We start from the raw sequence: 8,708 nt of genomic DNA, 5'->3' as shown, positions 1-8,708 counted from the left end.
TATGCACACGTACTCTTTTCCCTCCTAATAAATGTTTCACTTGTTTCACTAGTTTTGGTTTCTCTGTGGAAATTCACTTTCTGGAAATGAATCCTAATGGCCAGGACTCAGCACTTGGCCTGACTTCAATCTCTGGCCAGAAACCAAAGTCCTGTTTCAAGTCCCTGCATGTTGAGGCCACCTAAGCTCAGACATATCTTCACAAAAACCTTTGCCTTTGTCTGTTCACGAAAAAAACAATAACAACAAGGAGACCTTAGAGGTAGCACAGCCTCAAGATAAAAGAAACTTATGTCCCTGAATTTCCACGTGGAAGAAAACTGCATTCTAACTAGAACCTCCTATATTTCACAGCTACATGAGTGATAAGTAAATATACACTGTGCTATCAATGAAATTCAGGAGGTTATCTATTGTAGCAGCTGTGTAATGTATCTAGTCAGAGTGGCAGCCTCATTTTTTCCATATTTTTTGCATTACTAATCACTTCTTATCCAGTCACCAAATATCTGCAGATTGTTTACTACTATGGTAGGTGCTGAGAAACAAAAGCTCTGCGAATTCTGATGAAGAGGATGAAGCAGGGACCTGGGTCTTGTGTGGGAGAGGTCTGGATGGATTTTCCAGAATGGCTGAGGCAAGATTAGTGTCTTCTCTGGTGTCTAGTCAAGACAGGGACATTTTAAAAGATTACGGTTTATAGTACCACTGAAAACTTGACAGAGCTAAGAGCAACAACAAATTGAAATTATAATAGAGTGATCATTATAATTATAATGAAGTGTTCAGCATACAAAAATAGAGTTGGAAGGAGAGGGTCTGATTTCAGAATTCAAGAACTAGAACTTCTTTGTATCTTGGTATTGTACCACACAAAAGGACAGAGCAACACCTGGCCATTCCTGTGGCCTCAAGATACCCCGAGAAATCTTGTTGTCACCCTCAAGATCTCCCTCCCTCCCTTTCCTGTGTTTGTGCAACCAATCCTTGCTTAACACACTTCACTTCTCATCAACTGAAGTTTTAATGCTTGAGAAACAAGCTCTGTAATGAACCCATGGCTTCTCACATTTAAAAAATTAAATAAACTTCCTCCTTTTTTTTAAGTGTGTCAGTCACAACTCAGAGCTACATCTGTATCTTCAAGCTGGGGCTCTCACAATCCAGCCAAAAACGCCTCTTCTCAATCAGGTCTTTGTTTCTGAAATTTCAGTTAATAAAAGCAATACATTATGAAAATGGTGACACACTTAACCTGCATGACACCAGGAAGGGAGCCCTTTTTTTTTTTTTTTTTTTTTTTAACACACCCTTATTCTGTCAGCGGGAGTTTAAGGCTCTTCAGACAAAACGGAAAGAAAAGTCTCCCCAAGAACACTGGGACCTTTGTGTTTCTGGAAAGGAGCAGAATTCAGGCCGGTTCCAAAGGGATCTCAACTTTTCAATTAAGATACAATCCTGGGAGAGAGGCAGACGGAGACATAAAAAGGGGAAAGACCCTGAAACAGGTCACTAAGAACACCTGCTGCCCTCTCTCAGCCTTTCAAAGCCCTTAATCCCTAGACCGCAGAGCTTACCCTAAGGAATCTCCCAGTCACCCACTAAAGTTCTGCAAACTCCTATGAAGAGGGCGGCTTAGGCGCACAGCCATCTGGGGAGAAATCAAGTCAAATATTTTTCAAATCACGCAACTAGGCCAGATGTTCACCCCGTATTGGGACAGCCCTGGAGAGTTTGCAACCTGCTAGAGACCAAGAAGGCAATTTCTTCTTTCTCTTCTCCTCTCGGTAGCGGTTTCTCTTTCACTATGGCTTTGCTCTGGATCAGAAGTGGCCAAACGGGGGTGCGGCCTCTCAGGGCTGCGACCGCCGCCCTCTCCCGGTGCCTCCAGCTTACCTGTGGGGTGACCACATCCCTCTCCTCCTCGCAGATAGATCTGCGGCTATCTCCCACATCCAGGTCCCAACCGTCTGCCAAGGTCTAAAGGAGACACCGGATGCGGGGCCTGGAAAATTACGCCCATAGAGCGGATGGTACCCCAGATTGTACAAGATAACCCTCCCTCCCCCACCCTCCACCTTCTGCGCTCCACCCTAGATGTTACGCCCCACTTCCTGTGTTTCATTTCTCATGATGTGGAGGCAGAAAAGAAACTCAGAACACTTGAAAACAGGATGCCTGCGGTTGAAGGGTCTTTGGCTCCTTTCCAACCTGCCAAACGCCTGATGGGGACCTGGTGGACTAACAGTGGATCTAAGAGGACAGCCCTCTGCTCAGGCTGTCTGCCACGCTGGGTCCCTTCCTAGCAGAGCAGGAGAACGTCTGCATAAATCTCCACAGCCTGCGAGTCTCCCTGGCCTAGCAGAGATGGGGACAAGGCTCTGTCTCTCTGAGGTTCAACCTGTGGTAACCAAGACCCCTGAGGACAGAAACCCTGCTGTGTGTAGCCACCCACACACAAACCTACTCTAAAAGGTGTTGATTTGTGGCTTGTTCGCACCACTGTTCTCAGGAGATCATACACAGATCAAAACCCCAGGCTATTACGTTCTGAGGCTACAAAATGAGGAAAGGTAATAAAGGTCAAACTATAAGGTTATATAAATTGTCAGAAATTAGGACTAGAGTTGGGAAGAAATAAGAATGCTTGTTTAAACAGGAGTTGTTTTGGGTTTCAAAATGGTTACACATTTGCAGGTGTAGGAGGGAGGCACTTTGAAACTATATTTGCACCTGGCAGTGCTTGCAGATACTGTTTTGAAAATGTCTGGTGATGGTCTTGAGTTTGATATAATTCAGAAAGTTTAAGTTCTCAGTGATGCATCTGCAAGTTCTCAGATGCAAGAATGCATCTGAAACTACCTCCACCTAAGGCCATCTGGTTCCATTTTGTATGTGTGAACTATAGTTACTCCATTTTTATTTTTGAAAGATCTTAAATACATAATCAGGCTTCCCTGGTGGCTCTGTGATGAAGAACCTGCCTGACAATGCAGGAGAGGCAGGTTCAATCCCCGGTCCAGGAAGATCCTTTGGTGAGGAAAATGGTAGCCCAGTCCCAGTATTCTTGCTGGGAAAATCCCATGGGCAGAGGAGCCTGGTGGGCTACAGTCCATGGGGTCACAAAAGAGTTGGACAGGACTTAGTGACTAAACAACAGCAGCAGCAAATATATCATCACCTGTCTACATCACCCTTTTTTGGACTTTTGTGAGGTGATAAGATTTCAACCCTGAGGATCTGCTACACTGAGATTGGTCCAGTTGGAACAGAGTTTACAAACAGATTCTTAAAACAAGACAGTAATGGCATAAATTGGTCTTTGATGAACAAAAATTTCTTTCCTGGTGAATTATTTTGATCCTTGAAATGATTTAGAAGTTTCACCAAGTGGTGACAATAAAAAGCTGACTCTTTAGAAGACAGTTTGTCAGTTTCTTATGAAATTAATATACTTGCCAGATGATCCAACAGTCTCACTTTTTGGCAGTTACAGAAATGAGTTGAAAACTGATGTTTATGCAGACTTACACAGGTGTGTCTATAGCAGCTGTATTTATGATTGCCAAAACTTGGAAGCAACCAAGATGCCTGTTAATATATAAATGGCTAAATACACTGTAGACTCTCCAAACAATGACATAATGTTCAGGGACTTAAAGAAAAGTTCTCAAGTGAAAAAAAAATAAAAAGAACCTTTTATACGGGTTATTAAGTGAAAGAAGGCAATCTAATAAAGCTGCATACTGTAAAATTGCAACAATTTGACATTTAGGTAAAGGCAAAACTATGGAAATGTTGAAAAGACATGTCAGAAGGGCCAAGGTGGAGAGATTGGGAGGGATGAATGGGGGAGGCCAGGGGATTTTTAAGACAGTGAAACTATACTCTGTGATTCTGTAATGATGGATTTAAAACTATTAGGTGGTGTTTTGGGGGATTCTCAAGAACTCTAGTTCTTTATGTCTCAGCACAGAAAGAATCCAGTGAGAGGCAACGTGATAGATAAGAAGTGATTTATTAGAATAGGAGATTTGTGAGGCTAACAAGTGGGTGGATGAGGGGGTGCTGTGCCTGAGAACTTAGTGGGCTATAGTTTTATATTAATAATCAAAGGAAAAGTAGGGAGGGGGAAAATACCTCTTTTTTTCCTCATTCTTGAGTAGATGTCAAGCTTCCATAGTCAGCTCTGCCTTCACGTCAGGCTGGGGAGTTTTCTTCTCCCTATGTGGTTAAGCCAGGACAGTCATGGCACTATGGAAAAATTGTTTCAAGTCTCAGGACCATGAGGGTCTTTCACTTTGAATGTCACTTTTCCATTTTATTGTTTTTTTATATGTGCAGAGAGGTTGTCCTAGGGGGTCATTAACTTACTGAGCTCACTAGGTGGGATGTGGGTCTCATGCCATCGTTCTATTGTTTTGAGAGATGTCTCAATGCTTCTATTTTGCAAGGTTTTGTTGCTAAACAACCCTGCTTGGTTTTGTAGTTAAGCAAACCTGCTTTTTTAAGCAATCATTAACATACAGGGGTTTCCCAGTCTCATACTTTTTTACTTACAATCCCCAGTGGGATTAACCATTTAATTACCTACTTTGTCCCCTTACTCTATCCCTATCAAATTCATATCATTATGAAAGTGAAAGTGTTAGTTGCTCAGTCTTGTCTGATTTTTTGCAACCCCATGGACAGTAGCCCACCAGGCTTCTCTGTCCAAGGAATTCTCCTGGCAAGAATATTGGAGTGGATAGCCATTCCCTTCTCCAGAGGCTCTTCCTGACCCAGGATTGAACCCCAGCCTCCTGCCTCACAGGCCGATTCTTTACTGTCTGAGCCAACAGGAAAGCCCAAGCTTGCCATAGCATATAGAACATAAAGAGTAAACCCTAATGTAGTCTATGGACTTCAGTTCATAATATTATAGCAAAATTTGTTCATCAGTTGTAACCAATAAAACAAACTAATGCAATGTGTTTAAAACAGGGGAAGCTGTGTATGAGGAAGAAATGCCTGTGGGAACTCTCTGCATTTCTGCTTTTCACCCCAATCTAAAACTGCTTTTTTTTTTTTTTTTCCATAAACCTAAAATGGAGTCTCTTAACTTAAAAGAGCAGTTGATTCTTAGTCAGCATTATCATTGTTTTTAGCTCAGTGACCTAGGAACCGCTCTCATCCTTAAACTAGAACTGGAAGTTAAACATGCGACGTATACGGAGCTCTAGTGTGTTCTGTGTGATGAGTTTATAGGTCAAAGATTATTTGCTGTCAGAATCCTTTAAACTTAAAGTGTAAGTCTGAAAAAGGCACTTTAGAAACCACTGGGGACAATGCTGAACAAATTAAAGCACTAAACCATCAAGAGAAAAAAAGAGGCTGAAATCTCTATTCTTTGCTTTGCTATGACCACAGAAATCTTTGAAACAGAATTGTTATCCATCCAACTACCCTTGCTGAAGGGTAAATATAATCGGGACTTTCCTAGTTATTTAGTGGTTAAGGATTCACCTCCCAATACAGGGAAAGCAGGTTCAGTTACTGCTCAGGGAACTAACATCCCACATGCTGTGGGGCAACTAAACCCTCAGGCTGCAACTAGAGAATAGCCATGCCATAAAAAAGACCCTGCATGCTGCAACTAAATCTCACTTAGCAACTAAACTACCACCACCATAGAGCTTCTCCATCTTCAGCTGCAAATAATATAATTAATCTGATGGTGGTATCCATCTATAGAGTTGGGCTTCCCATGTGGCACTTTGGTTAAGAATCCACCTGCCACTGCAGAAATTGTGGGTTCAGTCCCTGGGTGGGGAAGATCTCCTGGAGAAGGTATCTCTTGACTTAGGCAAACACCTGTCTAGAGCTTAAACAAGGGGCTTCCCTGGTAGCTCAGCTGGTGAAGACTTTTCCTGCAATGCATGAGACCCCAGTTTGATTTCTGGGTTAGGAAGATCCCCTAGAGAAGGGATAGGCTATCCACTCCATTATCCATGGGCTTTTTTTGGTGGCTCAGACAGTAAAGAATCCTCTTTTAATGCAGGAGATCTGGGTTAGATCCCTGGGTTGGGAAGATCCCTGAAGGAGGGCATGGCAACCCACTCCAGTATTCTTGCCTGGAGAATCCTCATGGACAGAAGAGCCTGGCAGGCTGCAGTCCATAGCATCACAAAAGAGTCAGACATGACTGAAAGACTAAGTGCAAAGTGTACACAAAGGGAAATATCAAGGCTGTCCAGGTCCCCATATGTATATATACATCAATCTTGTTCAGAGGTACCTGGGCACAATAAGCAACACAGTGAATACTGTTTTCATCCACTCGAATTTAGACAAACTACCTACCCAGGAGCAGAGCTGCTGTTTGCGGTACAATGGCCAGCCTTGAGCAAAATTTATTTTAGCTTTTTTCCTCTGTATAACTTGGTTTTGTAGGTATTACAGGAGCAAAATGTGATGCGGTAGGCTGCAAAAGGAGCCTGGGTTTTGAGGTAGGAAACAGATGGTCAGTCTTGCTCCTTACTCATCCATAAATTCAAAAAAATCCAGTGCCTGGATAAGGCAAATATTAATGTATCAAATGAAATAATGTGAATTGAAGCATTTACCAATAACTTGAGCTTTCTGATTTCAATATACAGAAGGTTTGATATAAAAAAGAAAGGCCAGCAGCGCCCCCTGGTAGGAACCGTTAGTGAATGAACTCAGATTTTTAAAAACATTAAACAACAAAAACCAACCCCAAAACAAAAACCAACCAGCCAACCAGACAACAACAACAAAAGCCTGCAAAGCAAAATATACTTGGGTTTTTGGAGCAACTACGCAAGTTTCACTCTAGCAATCAATACTCCTTTTCTTTATGTGTGTGCATGCGTGGGTGCTCAGTTGTGTCCTACTCTTTGTGACCCCATGGACTGTAGTACGCCCGTCTCTGCTATCCATGGGGATTCTCCAGGGAACAATAACGGAGCAGGTTGCCATGCCCTTCTCCAGGGAATCTTCCCAAACCAAGGATTCAACCCACATCTGTTATGTCTTCTGAATTGGCAGGCAGATTCTTTATAATTGGCACCACCTGTGAAGCCCTAGACATAGGTTTATTCCATATCTTGGCAATTGTATAAGTATTGCTGCTACAAACATTGAGGGGTGTGTATCTTTTAAAATTAGGGTTTTTGTTTTTTTGTGACATATACCCAGGAATGGAATTGCTGGGTCATATGGTAGTTCTAGTATACATATGCTAACAATATTAATCTTCCAAGTCACAAACATGGGATGTCTCTTCATTTAGTTATGTCTTCTTTAATTTCTTTAAATTCTACAGTTTTTAGTACAAGTTTTAATTAGGTTTTTTTCTGAAGTATTTTATTCTTTTTGATACTGTTGCCAATGAATTTCATTTTCTTTCCAAATCATTAATCAGTGTATAGCAACTGATTTCTGTGTATTGACTTTTTATTCTGAAACTTAGACAAATTCATTTATTAGTCTAATGGTTTGTGAGTGTGTGAGTCTGGAGTCTTGATGGTTTTCTACACATAAGGTTATGTCTTCTCTGAACAGATGTAATTTTGCTTCTTTTTTTTTCAACTTGGAGGACTTAACTTCTTTTCCATGTCTAATTGGTTTGGCTAGAACTTCCATACCTATGTTGAATAGGAGTGGTGAGAACAGACATTCTTGCTTGTTCTTGACCTCAGAAGAAAAGCTTTTATTTTTTTTTTTTTCACCACTGATTGTGCCGTGGGCTTTTCATAAATGATCTTTATTATGTTGAGGTATGTTAGTCACTCAGTTGTGTCTGACATTTTGTGATCCAATGGACTGTAGCCTGCCAGGTTCCTCCGGTCCATGAAGTGGTCCAGACAAGAATAATGGAGTGAGTAGCCATTCCCTTCTCCAGGGGCTCTTCTTGACCCAGGGACCAAACCCCTGTCTGCTGCATCTCCTGCTTTGGCTGGCGGCTTCTTTACCACTGAGCCACCTGAGGAGTCCATTTTATAAGTATACAATAGTAATTGCATAGTAAGGGTCTTCTGTCCTATAAGATGGTTGTCAAGATGGTTGTAACAAATTAAAACATCCATCAGTATGTTTCACACTGCATATGCACAAATGAAGAGTCTCCTTTGGTTTATATTTCTGGCTGGTTTATACTTTTGAAGCTCACATAATTTTGCAAGCTTCTGGTTGAAGAGAATACTCTTTCCTCACTCAATTGTTTTTAACATGGCCATTGTGGACTTCTCGTGGTCATAGTCACGCTTCCTAACTTGAAGTTAAACTTTAGTGCACTGAAAGCATGCTTTTAAGCTAAGAATAGTCTGGATCTTTGGCTCTTTGCTTTCTCTGTTGTATTACTCAGTGACCTTTTTCACATTTACAACTCCTTTTCCCACATTTTGCAGCTCTTGTCAGGAGCACAAATATTTCAGGAAGATTTGAGAGCTTTAGAAAATTGTCCTACAGTTTTTTGTGTGTGTTAGTGTTTACTTTTTACAACATTGCGTTAAATATGGTTTATCTTGATTCTTGGGGGGTTTTTTGTTTGTTTGTTTGTTTTTATTTTGAGCCAAATTAGAGTACTTCATTTCCTTCACTCTGGTCCTGGCCCAGAAAAAGGTGTTGAAAAAAGATACTTACAAAGACAACAAACAATCTTTCCAGAATATTGTCAAACAATAGGCCAATTAACTAAACAAAGT

This window comes from Bos mutus, chromosome 5 (assembly GCF_027580195.1).
Source record: "Bos mutus isolate GX-2022 chromosome 5, NWIPB_WYAK_1.1, whole genome shotgun sequence".
In the NCBI taxonomy this organism is placed as follows: Eukaryota; Metazoa; Chordata; class Mammalia; order Artiodactyla; family Bovidae; genus Bos; species Bos mutus.
The sequence above is the reverse complement of the archived record's forward strand: the minus strand, read 5'-3'. Positions refer to the sequence as shown.